Source organism: Oncorhynchus gorbuscha, linkage group LG07, assembly GCF_021184085.1.
Source record: "Oncorhynchus gorbuscha isolate QuinsamMale2020 ecotype Even-year linkage group LG07, OgorEven_v1.0, whole genome shotgun sequence".
Taxonomy (NCBI): Eukaryota; Metazoa; Chordata; class Actinopteri; order Salmoniformes; family Salmonidae; genus Oncorhynchus; species Oncorhynchus gorbuscha.
In genome coordinates, this window is record NC_060179.1 from 51,614,433 (window position 1) to 51,631,591 (window position 17,159).

Sequence of the window (17,159 nt, forward strand, 5' to 3'; positions counted from 1 at the left end):
GAGCGAATGTTGCCTGTAATCCATGGCTTGTATCTAAACCAAAATAGATATTTTTAAGAATGTTTTTTTAGATCACTTGGGGTCTCTATACACTACAATATGAGATCCTAAACCTAGCATGAAAGTGCATCCTTGTAGCTGTTTGGGCTTATATAGTCATAATGTTTGCCTTTGGGTAAGTTGAGCCAATGGCCACCATACAACATACAAATGATGATTACTTTCAGTCAGTTTTATGCATAATATGCGTAGTATTTTTGTAATCTGTCATGCATATGACCTTTGCTGCTATAACAGGCTCCACTCTTCTGGGAAGGCTTTCCACTATACGGAACATTGCTGGAGGGATTTGCTTCCATTCAGCCACAAGAGCATTAGTGAGGTCGGGCACTGATGTTGGGGCGATCAGGCCTGGCTCGCAGTCGGCATTCCAATTCATCCCAAAGGTGTTTGATGGGGTTCAGGTCAGAGCTCTGTGCAGGCCATTCAAGTTCTTTCACACCGATCTCGACAAACCATTCCTGTATGGGCCTCACTTTGTGCACGTGGGTATTGTCACTCTGAAACAGGAAAGGGACTTCCCCAAAATGTTCCCACAAAGTTGGAAGTTTTGTGGGGGGGAGCAGGACTGGCAAAAAAGTTTAAAGACTTGTCTAAAAAGTAGAAATCCAAAGAGATGGGAGCAAGAGTGAGCTGGTATTCACTCCCTACAGCCTATTTTGCAGATCTATGTGTATGTAGTAAGCACTTCATCAACAATTACTACGTAAGAGATATACAATCGGAAATTCTGGAAACAAAACACAGAAGAAAACTCAAGGACACAACTGCAGCTTCTGTGTTCCGATGGACAGGATCTGGTGCCGTGCCAAAAACGAGGTGATTTTGAGAAAAGAAGGCGTCAAAGCGAGCCCGCAGAGGTATGTTGTCATGCAGGTGAAAGAGGACCCAAAAGCGACTTAACAGAAACAGAGTTTATTTAAGTCCAAACAGGGAATAACAGAAATCCTCTAGTCTGTAGAGGGGAATAACTGGAGAAGCGGCCACAGACTGCAGGTCGCTTCGGGTAGGCGCAGGCCGTAGTAGACAGAGACACCTGCTCACACGCAGCATCTGATGAAGGCAAAAAACACGACAGGACAGGGCGATACACAATCACAGCAAAAACACGACAGGACAGGGCGAAACGCAATCACAGCATGGTGAATACTAAACAAGGAACCGACGGGACAGGAACGGAACACAAAGGAATAAATAGGGACTCTAATCAGGGGAAAGGATCGGGAACAGGTGTGGGAAGACTAAATGATGATTAGGGGAATAGGAACAGCTGGGAGCAGGAACGGAACGATAGAGAGAAGAGAGAGCGAGAGAGTGAGAGAGGGAGGGGAGAGAGAGGGATAGAAGGAGGGAAAGAACCAAATAAGACCAGCAGAGGGAAACGAATAGAATGGGGAGCACAGGGACAAGACATGATAATAAATGACAAACATGACAGTACCCCCCACTCACCGAGCGCCTCCTGGCGCACTCGAGGAGGAATCCTGGCGGCAACGGAGGAAATCATCGATGAGTGAACGGTCCAGCACGTCCCGAGACGGAACCCAACTCCTCTCCTCAGGACCGTAACCCTCCCAATCCACAAGGTATTGGTGACCCCGTCCCCGAGAACGCATGTCCATGATCTTATGTACCTTGTAAATAGGTGCGCTCTCGACAAGGACGGGAGGGGGGGAGGGAAGACGAACGGGGGTGCGAAGAAAGGGCTTAACACAGGAGACATGGAAGACAGGATGGACGCGACGAAGATGTCGCGGAAGAAGCAGTCGCACAGCGACAGGACTGACGACCTGGGAGACACGGAACGGACCAATGAACCGCGGAGTCAACTTACGAGAAGCTGTCGTAAGAGGAAGGTTGCGAGTGGAAAGCCACACTCTCTGGCCGCAACAATACCTTGGACTCTTAATCCTGCGTTTATTGGCGGCTCTCACAGTCTTCCCCGCAGACAAAGGCAGACCGGTAATGAAGTCTAAGGCGATGTGAGACCATGGTCGAGAAGGAATGGGAGCGGTCTGAGACGACCGGCAGGAGGAGAGTTACCCGACTTAGTCTGCGCGCAGTCCGAACAAGCAGCCACGAAACGGCGCGTGTCACGCTCCTGAGTCGGCCACCAAAAGCGCTGGCGAATAGACGCAAGAGTGCCTCCAACACCGGGATGACCAGCTAACTTGGCAGAGTGAGCCCACTGAAGAACAGCCAGACGAGTGGAAACAGGAACGAAAAGGAGGTTACTAGGACAAGCGCGCGGCGACGCAGTGTGCGTGAGTGCTTGCTTAACCTGTCTTTCAATTCCCAGACTGTTAACCCGACAACACGCCCATAAGGAAGAATCCCCTCGGGATCAGTAGAAGCCACAGAAGAACTAAACAGACGGGATAAGGCATCAGGCTTGGTGTTCTTGCTACCCGGACGGTAAGAAATCACAAACTCGAAACGAGCGAAAAACAACGCCCAACGAGCTTGACGGGCATTAAGTCGTTTGGCAGAACGGATGTACTCAAGGTTCTTATGGTCTGTCCAAACGACAAAAGGAACGGTCGCCCCTCCAACCACTGTCGCCATTCGCCTAGGGCTAAGCGGATGGCGAGCAGTTCACGGTTACCCACATCATAGTTGCGCTCAGATGGCGACAGGCGATGAGAAAAATAAGCGCAAGGATGAACCTTATCGTCAGACTGGAAGCGCTGGGATAGAATGGCTCCCACGCCTACCTCTGAAGCGTCAACCTCGACAATGAATTGTCTAGTGACGTCAGGAGTAACGAGGATAGGAGCGGACGTAAAACGTTCTTTTAGAAGATCAAAAGCTCCCTGGGCGGAACCGGACCACTTAAAACACGTCTTGACAGAAGTAAGAGCTGTGAGAGGGGCAGCAACTTGACCGAAATTACGAATGAAACGCCGATAGAAATTAGCGAAACCTAAAAAGCGCTGCAACTCGACACGTGACCTTGGAACGGGCCAATCACTGACAGCTTGGACCTTAGCGGAATCCATCTGAATGCCTTCAGCGGAAATAACGGAACCGAGAAAAGTAACGGAGGAGACATGAAAAGAGCACTTCTCAGCCTTTACGTAGAGACAATTCTCTAAAAGGCGCTGTAGAACACGTCGAACGTGCTGAACATGAATCTCGAGTGACGGAGAAAAAATCAGGATATCGTCAAGATAGACAAAAACAAAGATGTTCAGCATGTCTCTCAGAACATCATTAACTAATGCCTGAAAAACAGCTGGCGCATTGGCGAGACCGAACGGCAGAACCCGGTACTCAAAATGCCCTAACGGAGTGTTAAACGCCGTTTTCCACTCGTCCCCCTCTCTGATGCGCACGAGATGGTAAGCGTTACGAAGGTCCAACTTAGTAAAGCACCTGGCTCCCTGCAGAATCTCGAAGGCTGATGACATAAGGGGAAGCGGATAACGATTCTTAACCGTTATGTCATTCAGCCCTCGATAATCCACGCAGGGGCGCAGAGTACCGTCCTTCTTCTTAACAAAAAGAACCCCGCCCCGGCCGGAGAGGAAGAAGGCACTATGGTACCGCGTCAAGAGACACAGACAAATAATCCTCGAGAGCCTTACGTTCGGGAGCCGACAGAGAGTATAGTCTACCTCGAGGAGGAGTGGTCCCCGGAAGGAGATCAATACTACAATCATACGACCGGTGAGGAGGAAGGGAGTTGGCTCGGGACCGACTGAAGACCGTGCGCAGATCATGATATTCCTCCGGCACTCCTGTCAAATCGCCAGGTTCCTCCTGAGAAGTAGGGACAGAAGAAACGGGAGGGATGGCAGACATTAAACACTTCACATGACAAGAAACGTTCCAGGATAGGATAGAATTACTAGACCAATTAATAGAAGGATTATGACATACTAGCCAGGGATGACCCAAAACAACAGGTGTAAACGGTGAACGGAAAATCAAAAAAGAAATAGTCTCACTGTGGTTACCAGATACTGTGAGAGTTAAAGGTAGTGTCTCAAATTTGATACTGGGAAGATGACTACCATCTAAGGCAAACATGGGCGTAGGCTTGTCTAACGGTCTGAAAGGAATGTTATGTTTCCGAACCCATGCTTCGTCCATGAAACAACCCTCAGCCCCAGAGTCAATCAAGGCACTGCATGTAGCACCCGAACCGGTCCAGCGTAGATGGACCGACATAGTAGTACAAGATCTAGATGAAGAGACCTGAGTAGTAGCGCTCACCAGTAGCCCTCCGCTTACTGATGGGCTCTGGCCTCTTACTGGACATGAATTAACAAAATGTCCAGCAACTCCGCAATAGAGGCACAGGCGGTTGGTGATCCTCCGTTCCCTCTCCTTAGTCGAGATGCGAATCCCTCCCAGCTGCATGGGCTCAGTCTCAAAGCCAGAGGAGGGAGATGGTTGCGATGCGGAGCAGGGAAACACCGTTGATGCGAGCTCTCTTCCACGAGCCCGGTGACGAAGATCTACCCGTCGTTCTATGCGGATGGCGAGAGCAATCAAAGAGTCCACATCTGAAGGAACCTCCCGGGAGAGAATCTCATCCTTAACCACTGCGTGGAGTCCCTCCAGAAAACGAGCGAGCAGCGCCGGCTCGTTCCACTCACTAGAGGCAGCAAGAGTGCGAAACTCAATAGAATAATCCGTTATGGACCGTTCACCTTGGCATAAGGAAGCCAGGGCCCTAGAAGCCTCCCTACCAAAAACTGAACGGTCAAAAACCCGAATCATCTCCTCTTTAAAGTTCTGGAACTTGTTAGAGCAATCAGCCCTTGCCTCCCAGATAGCTGTGCCCCATTCTCGAGCCCGGCCAGTAAGGAGTGAAATGACGTAAGCAACCCGAGCTCTCTCTCTAGAGTATGTGTTGGGTTGGAGAGAGAACACAATCTCACACTGCGTGAGAAAGGAGCGGCACTCAGTGGGCTGCCCGGAGTAGCAAGGTGGGTTATTAACCCTAGGTTCTGGAGGCTCGGCAGGCCAGGAAGTAACAGGTGGCACGAGACGTAGACTCTGGAACTGTCCAGAGAGGTCGGAAACCTGAGCGGCCAGGTTCTCCACGGCATGGCGAGCAGCAGACAATTCCTGCTCGTGTCTGCCGAGCATGGCTCCTTGGATCTTGACGGCAGTGTAACGAGCGTCTGAAGTCGCTGGGTCCATTCCTTGGTCGGTTCCTTCTGTCATGCAGGTGAAAGAGGACCCAAAAGCGACTTAACAGAAACAGAGTTTATTTAAGTCCAAACAGGGAATAACAGAAATCCTCTAGTCTGTAGAGGGGAATAACTGGAGAAGCGGCCACAGACTGCAGGTCGCTTCGGGTAGGCGCAGGCCGTAGTAGACAGAGACACCTGCTCACACGCAGCATCTGATGAAGGCAAAAAACACGACAGGACAGGGCGATACACAATCACAGCAAAAACACGACAGGACAGGGCGAAACGCAATCACAGCATGGTGAATACTAAACAAGGAACCGACGGGACAGGAACGGAACACAAAGGAATAAATAGGGACTCTAATCAGGGGAAAGGATCGGGAACAGGTGTGGGAAGACTAAATGATGATTAGGGGAATAGGAACAGCTGGGAGCAGGAACGGAACGATAGAGAGAAGAGAGAGCGAGAGAGTGAGAGAGGGAGGGGGAGAGAGAGGGATAGAAGGAGGGAAAGAACCAAATAAGACCAGCAGAGGGAAACGAATAGAATGGGGAGCACAGGGACAAGACATGATAATAAATGACAAACATGACATATGTAGTCTAATCATTGCAGTTCGAGTTGTAGCCTAGGCATTATACAGGTTAGCATATGTTGAGGAGATAATAGACAGTAACTGTGTCACCTTACATTGTAAGAGACCGTCATTGTGTCATTTTACATTTCAGAATAAAAATTAAAGGTGTTGTTGTGTTTTAATTACTTCGGGTTCTCTCACATTTTTCATTATCATAATCTCCCATGTCTGATGTGATGACTAGCCATGGTTTATTTACATGACAAAATGTCATGCTTTTAACAACTGTATAGCCAAATGTGAAATACGTATGGCTACCTGGGATAGGCCTATTTGGTTGCATGTGATCGGGTCTATTGTGAATTCACAACCCCTACCTCCCCCTGTTGATAGTGGTCTAACAATATAATTACTTTTAAGCCCATGGCCAAAAATAGCTAATCGCATGCTGTTCTGCACATTTTGCAATTAGGCCGAGAGAACTTTGCATTTTTAAGCTAATTTCCTTCTATTCTACAAATTTGACCATGATGGTGAGAGAAAATGTTTCAGTTTAACAGCTAATTTACTGTAATTCTAAACATTTTTACATGGGTTATGGCGTGATCATATCTGATCTGGGGGCTAATCTTATTAATTTACCAGAGGGGCTATATCATAAACCCTAAATATTACAGAATGGGGTAAAAGAATAGCAGCCGTATTGGTCAGGGAGAAATCTTAATCAGTCTAATTGGAATGAATGGCAGTAGAGGCATGATCCTGATTTAATTTATGCAGTAAAATAAAACAGAGGCATGTGATATCAAAAATTATGTAAAGGAATGATTGTCAATCTAAAATATTGTTAAAAAAAATACAGCCCAATTGAGATGGTTTGGGAAGAGTTGGACCGCAGAGTAATGGAAAAGCAGCCAACAAGTGCTCAGCATATGTGGGAACTCCTTCAAGACTTTTGGAATAGCATTCCTCATGTAGCTGGTTGAGAGAATGCCAAGAGTGTGCAAAGCTGTCATCAAGGCAAATGGTGGCTACTTTGAAGCATCTCAAATATAAAATACATTTTGATTTGTTTAACACTATTTTTGTTACTACATGATTCCACATGTGTTATTTCATAGTTTTGATGTCTTCACTATTTTTCTATAATGTGGGTAATAGTAAAAATGAAGAAAAACCCTTGAATAAGTAGATGTGTCCAAACTTTTGACTGGTACTGCATATGTAACAATATACCTGTAAAAAACTAAATGTAAAACAAATGTGCTTTTGTCCCCGGAAGAGGGGGGTTGATGGATGGGCTTTTGACTGGTACTGTAACAATATACCTGTAAAAAACTAAATGTTAAACAAATGTGCTTTTGTCCCCGGAAGAGGGGGGTTGATGGATGGGCTTTTGACTGGTACTGTCTATGCATATACGTCTCCGTTTCAGCACCAACTGGTACATTTGAAAATACTCTGATATTGTAGACTATTTATGCACATTTTAGGGTTAGGAAAGTATGTATTAATTAAAAATACAGTGGTTTGATTCATCCTGAAAGTTGACATATTCAAGTTCAATGCATGACATTTTGGAAGGTGGAAAAAGTGTACATTTAGAGGTTGAACAATAATCCTACAAATCTACCCTAATCCTCACCAATCATGGAATTGTATGAAAACGGTCCAGTCATCGTGAACTGTGTGCCAGGCTCCAGGTTTAAACTGCTATGTGGGGTCTGACTTCCATAATGATTCAAATAGGCTACATGTTCCAAATGATTGATTCAAATAGGCTACATGTTCCAAATGATTGATTCAAATAGGCTACATGTTCCAAGTAATTGATTCAAATAGGCTACATGTTCCAAATGATTGCACAACATTAGCCTAATATGATCCACAATTTGAATGTATTTATCATCATTGTTAACAACTCAGGAACAACTACACGGGCATGACAGTGTAAAGTGACAGTTATTAATTTATGTGGGTATTACTGACTCTGGCTCCTGATAGTGGCTGATATTTAACATGATTCAAAATTATAAGGGCATAAAATTAAAGTTCTGAATAACGGCACGTCAATTTATAGCCTACTTCATTGTGAAAAGGGGGCTGCAATACATGTTGATAAGATTTAGTTTGTTTCCATATGACTGGTTTCACATTAGTCTCCAGTGGTCATGTCACGCCCTGGCCATAGAGAGGCTTTTATTCTCTATTTTGGTTAGGCCAGGGTGACTAGGGTGGGAATTCTATGTTCTTTTTTTCTATGTTTTTGTATTTCTTTGTTTTTGGCGGGTATGGTTCTCAATCGGGACAGCTGTCTATCATTGTCTCTGATTGGGAACCATACTTAGGTAGCTCTTGCCCACATGGGTTTTGTGGGTAGTTGTTTTCTGTATTGTTCGTTTCCTCACAGAACTGTTCGTTTTCCTCTTTGTTGTTTTTTTTGTTCTAGTGTGCTGATTTGAATCAGGAACACGTCTCACGCTGCGCCTTGGTCCCAGTCATTCACAGGATTGTTACACGGCATAAGAAAATAATCATCTCAAACAATTGCTATGTGTATTTACAATCCCCTTCCCCAAAGGGATTACTCATTTCCCTAGCTCTTATCAATGACTAATATCACTTTCTAATATTACAGTGTATGGAGATGATATGAACAAAAATAAATATGCTTTTCCCACTGTGGAATATGCTTTTTAGGGAATTGAGACGAGGTCCGAATATGGCTGATCTGTAGACACACCTCCGCCACACTTTCATTTCTTAACTCTCCACCTCAAACGAATAGCAGGTGAATCGCATGCTATTCTCGTGCTTAAATTCACAGTCAGAATTCGCATAGAGAGAAAAGGGCATACGTTTTTGGGGGTAAATTCCGTTGATGCTCTCTTTACTCTGGTCGGAATTCCACCCTTATGGACTTGGCTCTAGTGATAGCTACATTGTGCTCTTGGCATCTGAATATATTTCTCTAACATTTAGACCTAAAAAAATATGTTAGGAGCTGGTTGAGGGGGGAGTTACCATTGCTCTAAATCAGATATACGAGTGTTTTCATGACATATGTTATTTACAATGGCAACAGAAGCCGTGCTGTTACTGCCTCAAACATCTTATTTCTCGATCTACACGTCTGCCTCTGACTGGGATCGGGACTGGGGTATGCATGTCTGCCTCTGACTGGGATCGGGACTGGGGTATGCATGTCTGCCTCTGACTGGGATCGGGACTGGGGTATGCATGTCTGCCTCTGACTGGGATCGGGACTGGGGTATGCATGTCTGCCTCTGACTGGGATCGGGACTGGGGTACGCATGTCTGCCTCTGACTGGGATCGGGACTGGGGTACGCATGTCTGCCTCTGACTGGGATCGGGACTGGGGTATGCATGTCTGCCTCTGACTGGGATCGGGACTGGGGTATGCATGTCTGCCTCTGACTGGGATCGGGACTGGGGTATGCATGTCTGCCTCTGACTGGGATCGGGACTGGGGTATGCATGTCTGCCTCTGACTGGGATCGGGACTGGGGTATGCATGTCTGCCTCTGACTGGGATCGGGACTGGGGTATGCATGTCTGCCTCTGACTGGGATCGGGACTGGGGTATGCATGGCTGGAACAGGGCTGACCCGAAACAGGCGAAAATTACACCAAAGCCACCGAGTCTGCCTCGCACCCCAGCTCATGCCCCACTCATTCCCCCTACCACTCCATTCACTCCTCTGTTCACTACCCTTCCTACTGCCACTGAAGCAGCCTGCACTGCACATGTGCATGATAAGGATCATCTAGGGCCGTGACCAACCCCTTGTCTGCTTATGTAAATCCTTAATGTGGCCCATTTAGACAAACTAATTGAGGTAAATTCACAAAGCCCATTTTGTATTTATGTGCTATTAGCATAATTCCTTTATAAAAAGGCAAAAAAGAAAGAAAGAAAGTCATGAAATTACTATTTGAATCGAGGTACGATTTAACCAGAGTCGTGACGATGTGGTTTAGGTACAGTACTATGTTTGAGAGCGTTTGATCGTCCTGCAGTAGAAGGATCTTCATTTGAACCAGTTTGCTACAGCAGGAAAATAATGTAAATTATTGTGTGGATTATAATTATTGGGCATTTTTGCAGGGGGTTATACATTTTTCGTATAGGAAAATCAAGTCTGTAATGACAAAGTTCTCCTGCAACAGGGTGATCGAATTAAGATCCTGCATCTGCATAGAACCCGGCCTCAGCCTGCTCAGTCTAAATGGGACAGGCTATCCCAGGTGAGACACATTCCTAGGTGCATGTCATCTCCAGGTGTCAGGTGCACATCCAGGAATACCTTTCTCATTGTCTCTCTTGCTCTTCTTAGATGGACTGGCCCAGAAACAAGTCCAAGTTCTTCTGGTGATGCCCGTTTGTGAAGGTGAGGGAAAGCTCCCTCTAGCTCAGTCAGTTCCCAGAGAAAGATCCGGTACCTCTGGAAAGTCCCCTGTATACCTGACTGACAAGCCCTGTGTTTTTGATCCCACTGGGGAAAAGTGAATTCCAAGGAGTTGATCCTGTAATTAGTGCAGATAGAGCAGGAAGTTTATTCAGGCGAGGCGGTGCTCTCCAATTGGGCCTACTTACAAGCAGGGGAGAGTCTGGTTACCATTGGGAGGGCAGGTAAAGTAGTGTAGGTTGGGGCAGAGCATCAGCAGCCAAACACCCTGGGATTGAGAGAGTCAGCGTGTCTGTGAAATCATGACCTCACAACATTAATTGTGCTGCTCATTTCTTCTTCTGTTTGATCCACAACATGTTGAAGTTCATGCTTTTTCCTCATGCAGTCACTACATTCAAAGAAAGCTACAGTACTTTGCCCCTTAGGGCCACTGTAATTACATCACCTAAATGCGGGATTTGTTTTTCTCCTGCTCCTCCGCACTTCTTTCAATACATATTCTTGTTTTGTAAATGGATGCATTGAGAACTGAGCTGTGAAGTAAATTGCTAGGAACAACCATGTGGTTTTAAACTACTTTTGTAATGCTCTATGTTTTCGCAATAGCTACCAGCTGGTGGCTAATAATAACACCACCCCATAACACCCAAGGTCGTCACTGCAGCATCGAAATGGGCCAAGACGCCGAATACCACTCAACCCACCAGCCGCCACCTCACAGTCACCACAAACACCCATGAACTCTGATGGACACACACACACAGACACACACACACTGACACACTCATATACCATGTAACATTTCAAACTTCATTCAACAAACATCTAACGTCGGTCCAGTTAATGTGACGAAATAAACATCTACTTCTCCCCTACTTCTGCAGGAATCAGTTTTTATTTATTTAAATGTTTGGTTTTAGAGGGTGTAAAACTAAGCAAAGCCCATCTGCCTTTACCCTTCGCACTGTGAGTAAATCGGTCTCTCCTGGCCTGTGTCAGGCAGCTTTATCTTACTAATTGCCAGTATGTCCTCTCTCCCAACCCCCATACACACCCTCTTCATCACACACACATAGATACCTCACTCACAGACACACATATCTCTGAAAGTCATCATTCCCACCTATCACCCTCACCGCAAACACACACACACACACTCTCTCTCTCTCTCTCTCTCTCTCTCTCTCTCTCTCTCTCTCTCTCTCTCTCTCTCTCTCTCTCTCTCTCTCTCTCTCTCTCTCTCTCTCTCGCTCTCTCTCATCCACAGAGTCTGAGTCTAGGCTGTCGCCGTGGACCAGAGCCAGACTAGGTGAAAAGTCAGCCAATCATCCGTCAGCTCCAGACAACACACACACACACACACACACACACACACACACACACACACACACACACACACACACACACACACACACACACACACACACACACACACACACACACACACACACACACACACACACACACACACACACACACACACACACACACATACACACACACACACACACATGGCAGGTAAGTAGGCTGAGAGAGGAGATAATCCTGATTACACAGGCCTATCCTCAGGTTAGGATTCAACCCACTTGAAATGCTTGCTCAATTCCTCTCTCTCTCTCTCTCTCTCCTCAACCTTCACCCCTTTCATTGTATTTATTCCGCTCACCCCTCTCTCTCCCCATCTATACCACCCATCACTCTCTATCTCTCTCCTTCTGTCTATCACCCGCCTGTCTCTCTCTGTCTCGCTCTCTCTCTCTCTCTCTCTCTCTCTCTCTCTCTCTCTCTCTCTCTCTCTCTCTCTCTCTCTCTCTCAATCTCTCTCTCGCGCTCTCTCTCATCCACAGAGTCTGAGTCTAGGCTGTCGCCGTGGACCAGAGCCAGACTAGGTGAAGAGTCAGCCAATCATCCGTCAGCTCCAGACAACACACACACACACACACACACACACACACACACACACACACACACACACACACACACACACACACACACACACACACACACACACACACACACACACACACACACACACACACACACACACACACACACACACACACATGGCAGGTAAGTAGGCTGAGAGAGGACTTTCTCAGTGAGGAGGGAGAAAGTCCAGATTATTATCAAATCTCCACACCTACCAGGCAGAAACATGGTGTACTTTGGCTGGGCTCTTCTCGTGGCCAACAAAAACAACTGTATGACTAACTACAGGGTCTATACAGCCACAGACGGAGGACAAAATAGAGAGCAAGGGAGAAAACGGAGCATTAAAAGAGAGATGGCATTCACTCTACCACATCATCAGACAATACAACCTCTGTCTTTACAGCTGTACGGTAGCGGTTGTGTTGTCCCGGTGCATTCTGTTTTGTTGTGTTGTTTTGTGTCTCCTAGTGATTGCTATGCTGTTTAGCCAGGCCATGGACACATGTACTGCTGAGTGCACCTGTGTGGGGCATGGGGAGGAAGGTCCAGGCAATGGGCCGTCAGACAGTTGAGAGGGGGAGGATTACAGGAGGAGGTGATGACAGGGCCAGAAGCTAATTTAAAGGGTCCAGGAAGAGCAGGGTTGTCAGAGAAGCAGCTGATGTCAGAGAGCTAGGCCGATAGGCTGACGTGATACTGCAGCTGCAAGGGTCAGGGCATACACAGACACACAGGCTTACACACACACACACACACACACGCACACACACGCACACACACACACACACACGGGTCATGCACACACACACAGGTCCTAATCTACCAGTGCTTCTAACCGGGCTCAGAGCAGACCAAGACAGAGAGAGGGAGGGACAGATGGAGATAAATCCTAAGGAGAGCAAGAAGCGCACCTTCACCCCCCCCCCCCCCCCCAAAAAAAAAAAACACCTGGAAAGCTCTGGGAGCAGTGGAGATGTCAGTCACCTGGCCTTATTAGTATTTTGTATTTTTAGCAGCCACCTGGCCTTATGAAGGGTAAATCATGCTGACAAGACATAACTCTGTAACAGTTATTCATTCTCTCTGGGGATCTACCTTCACTGGGTCACCTACCTAGTACACGGGGAGAAAACACACAGCAAGGTGCTAGGTAGCACTATAAGTACAACACTCTCTTTTGACGTAACAGAGGTTTGAAACCATCACATGTTGGGATAATCTACCCACTCAGGAACTTGCATGAGGCTTTTCTACTGAGAGAGTGGAAGAAATGATGGGATGTGTGAGCATAGTGTGACCATTGTCTTTACCCTCGAATGGTGGGCCATGTTGTAGGGTGTCTGAGTAGATGTTATAGCAGGTGTAAAAAGCATGCATAATGCCATTACTGCAAAACACCAATATCCATACTGCATTTTGATTTACTGTAAGTTGCCAGGGTATTTAACTGTGTTTGTTGTAGGTAGACTGAAGATCTTAGGCCTTTAAATGTTGACTAAACATAATACCAGGCATAACCACAGTAAAGTTGGAGCTTGTTAGGAGAGGACCATAGTAATTGTACTATTGTTGGTGCCACTGTCCTACCCTCCAAGGTCCTTGCAGAGTGTTAAGTAGCATGGTCACTGGTCAACGCATTTCTGTTTTTGCATTTTTAACATCACCATGGTTTCCTGTTGGGCCCAGTTAACGTATTATTTATGGGATAGAGTCTGCCTGAGCTATCTAGTTTTGCTTTCTTCTATTTCTCAGTCTACCCACTCATTGGGACCCTCTAGACCCAGACGCCCAATGAGAAGAGGAGAATACTCAACCCTGGCGATTATTTAGTCTGAACTCTATAAACATGCATAATCTCTGTGTATATCTAGCATTTGTGTCTCTCGGACCAAGTGCTTTTAGTATTTAGACTAGATTTTGTTCTGAGCTCCATGTCTACCCACCCTACTCTTCCCACCCATACAAACTCTGCCTCCCTGCTCTTCTAAAAGCCAAATCACCATGCAACTCACTGATTGGCTTCCTCCAAAACAGTTTAATCGTGTTTTCTCTGCTGATTCGGAGGAATTACGCAGTATCCCTGTTTATTTAAAGGCTTCGTATCACTGCTCAGCAACCCACTTACTGACCTCACTCTCCCTCAGGGACCCTGGTGACATCATCATCCAGCGCCAACACGTCCTGATAACCCTTAACCCTGTGTCACTGTCAATTACATGCAGGCTGGACCCAGATGTTGTGTGTGTGTGTCAGAGGGTGGAGACGCCAACCGTTTAGACTGATAATCAGGAGACAAAAAAATAGGTGGGTTGATATCGTAAACAGGAAATTCGTTTCGAGATACACCTACAAGCCTGCTTTTACTTACACAGTATTCAACTCGCTTAGCACAGAACCATCCAGCTTTCACATAATATGCTGACCCTTTCAGTTTCCACAAAGTAATTTACACCTGTTTTTCTGGGACTGCAAGGTTTGCGCTTTGTGGGCCTGGAACAGTTCACAACCTCTCTAAAATGCTCTCGCAATGATAGATGAAATATCATGTATCCTCGAGGTCAAAATGTTCTCATTCAGACCATTTTGGTAGACTTTATAGTTGCGCTGTCATTTATATGCTCGTATATTTTCATACATTCATTCACAATATTTCTATCCAGATGTCTATTTTTCATATCTCAAATAATCTTGTTTTTGTAGGCTTTATTGTGCATTAGGAAGTAACTAATTGCAGCAAAATATCTAAAGTTTCTTAGGTCATAATGATACCTAAATGCCATTTGTCAATCCTATTTTGCTAATATATATATATATATATATATGTATATGTATATATGGGTACCGTACCAGTCAAAGGTTTGAACACACCTATTGTACACACCTATGTACCTATTTTCTTCATTGTAGAATAATAGCGAAGACATGGAAACTATGAAATAAGACATATAGAATAATTTAGTAACCCAAAAAATTGTTAAACAAATCTAAATATATTTTATATTTCAGATTCTTCAAAGTATACACCTTTTGCCTTGATGACAACTTTGCACACTCTTGGCATTCTCTCAACCAGCGTCACGAGGTTGTCACCTGGAATGCAATTAGTTGTGTTGTGACAAGGTAGTGGTGGTATACAGAAGATAGCCCTATTTGGTGAAAGACCAAGTCCATATTATGGCAAGAACAGCTCAAATAAGCAAAGAGAAATGATAGTCCATCATTACTTTAAGACATGAAGGTCAGCCAATCCAGAAAAGTTTCTTCAAGTGAAGTCGCAAAAACCATCAAGCACTATGTTGAAACTGGCTCTCATGAGGACCGCCACAGAAAAGGAAGACCCAGAGTTACCGCTGCTGCAGAGGACAAGTTGATCAGAGTTACCAGCCTCAGAAATTGCAGTCCAAATAACTGCTTCACAGAGTTCAAGTAACAGGCACATCTCAACATCAACTGTACAGAGGAGACTGCGTGAATCAGGCTTCATGGTCGAATTCCTGCAAAGAAACCACTACTAAAGGACACCAATAATAAGAAGTGGACATTACACTGGTGGAAATCTGTCCTTTGGTCTGATGAGTCCAAATCTGAGATTTTTGGTTCCATCCACTTTGTCTTCGTGAGACACAGAGTAGGTGAACAGATGATCTCCACATGTGTGGTTTCCACTGTGAAGCATGGAGGAGGAGGTGTGATGGTATGGGGGTGCTTTTTTGTTGACACTCTCAGTGATTTATTTAGATATCAAGGCACAAGAGGGGAAACAACTGGAGAAGCGGCCACAGACTGCAGGTCGCTTCGGGTAGGCGCAGGCCGTAGTCGACTGGAGACACCTGCTCACACGCAGCGTCTGATGAAGGCACAAAACACGACAGGACAGGGTGATACACAATCACGGCAAAAAACACGACAGGACAGGGGGCGAAACGCAATCACAACATGGTGAATACAATCCCGAGGAACCGACGGAACAGGAACGGATCACAAAGGAATAAATAGGGAGTCTAATCAGGGGAAAGGATCGGGAACAGGTGTGGGAAGACTAAATGATGATTAGGGGAATAGGAACAGCTGGGAGCAGGAACGGAACGACAGAGAGAAGAGAGCGAGAGTGAGAGAGGGAGGGGGAGAGAGAAGGATAGAACCAAACAAGACCAGCAGAGGGAAACGAATAGCATGGGGAGCACAGGGACAAGACATGACAATAAATGACAAACATGACAGTACCCCCACTCACCGAGCGCCTCCTGGCGCACTCGAGGAGGAATCCTGGCGGCAACGGAGGAAATCATCGATGAGCGAACGGTCCAGCACGTCCCGAGACGGAACCCAACTCCTCTCCTCAGGACCGTAACCCTCCCAATCCACTAGGTATTGGTGACCCCGTCCCCGAGAACGCATGTCCATAATTTTATGTACCTTGTAAATAGGTGCGCTCTCGACAAGGACGGGAGGGGGGAGGAAGACAACGGGGGTGCGAAGAAAGGGCTTAACACAGGAGACATGGGAAGACAGGATGGACGCGACGAAGATGTCGCGGAAGAAGCAGTCGCACAGCGACAGGATTGACGACCTGGGAGACACGGAACGGACCAATGAACCGCGGAGTCAACTTTACGAGAAGCTGTCGTAAGAGGAAGGTTGCGAGTGGAAAGCCACACTCTCTGGCCGCAACAATACCTTGGACTCTTAATCCTCGTTTGTTAGCTCTCACCGTCTGTGCCCTGTAACGGCAAAGTGCAGACCTCACCCTCCTCCAGGTGCGCTCACAACGTTGGACAAACGCTTGAGCGGAGGGAACGCTGGACTCGGCAAGCTGGGATGAGAACAGAGGAGGCTGGTAACCCAGACTACTCTGAAACGGAGATAACCCGGTAGCAGACGAAGGAAGCGAATTGTGAGCGTATTCTGCCCAGGGGAGCTGTTCTGCCCAAGACGAGGGTTTCTGAAAGAAAGGCTGCGTAGTATGCGACCAATCGTCTGATTGGCCCTCTCTGCTTGACCGTTAG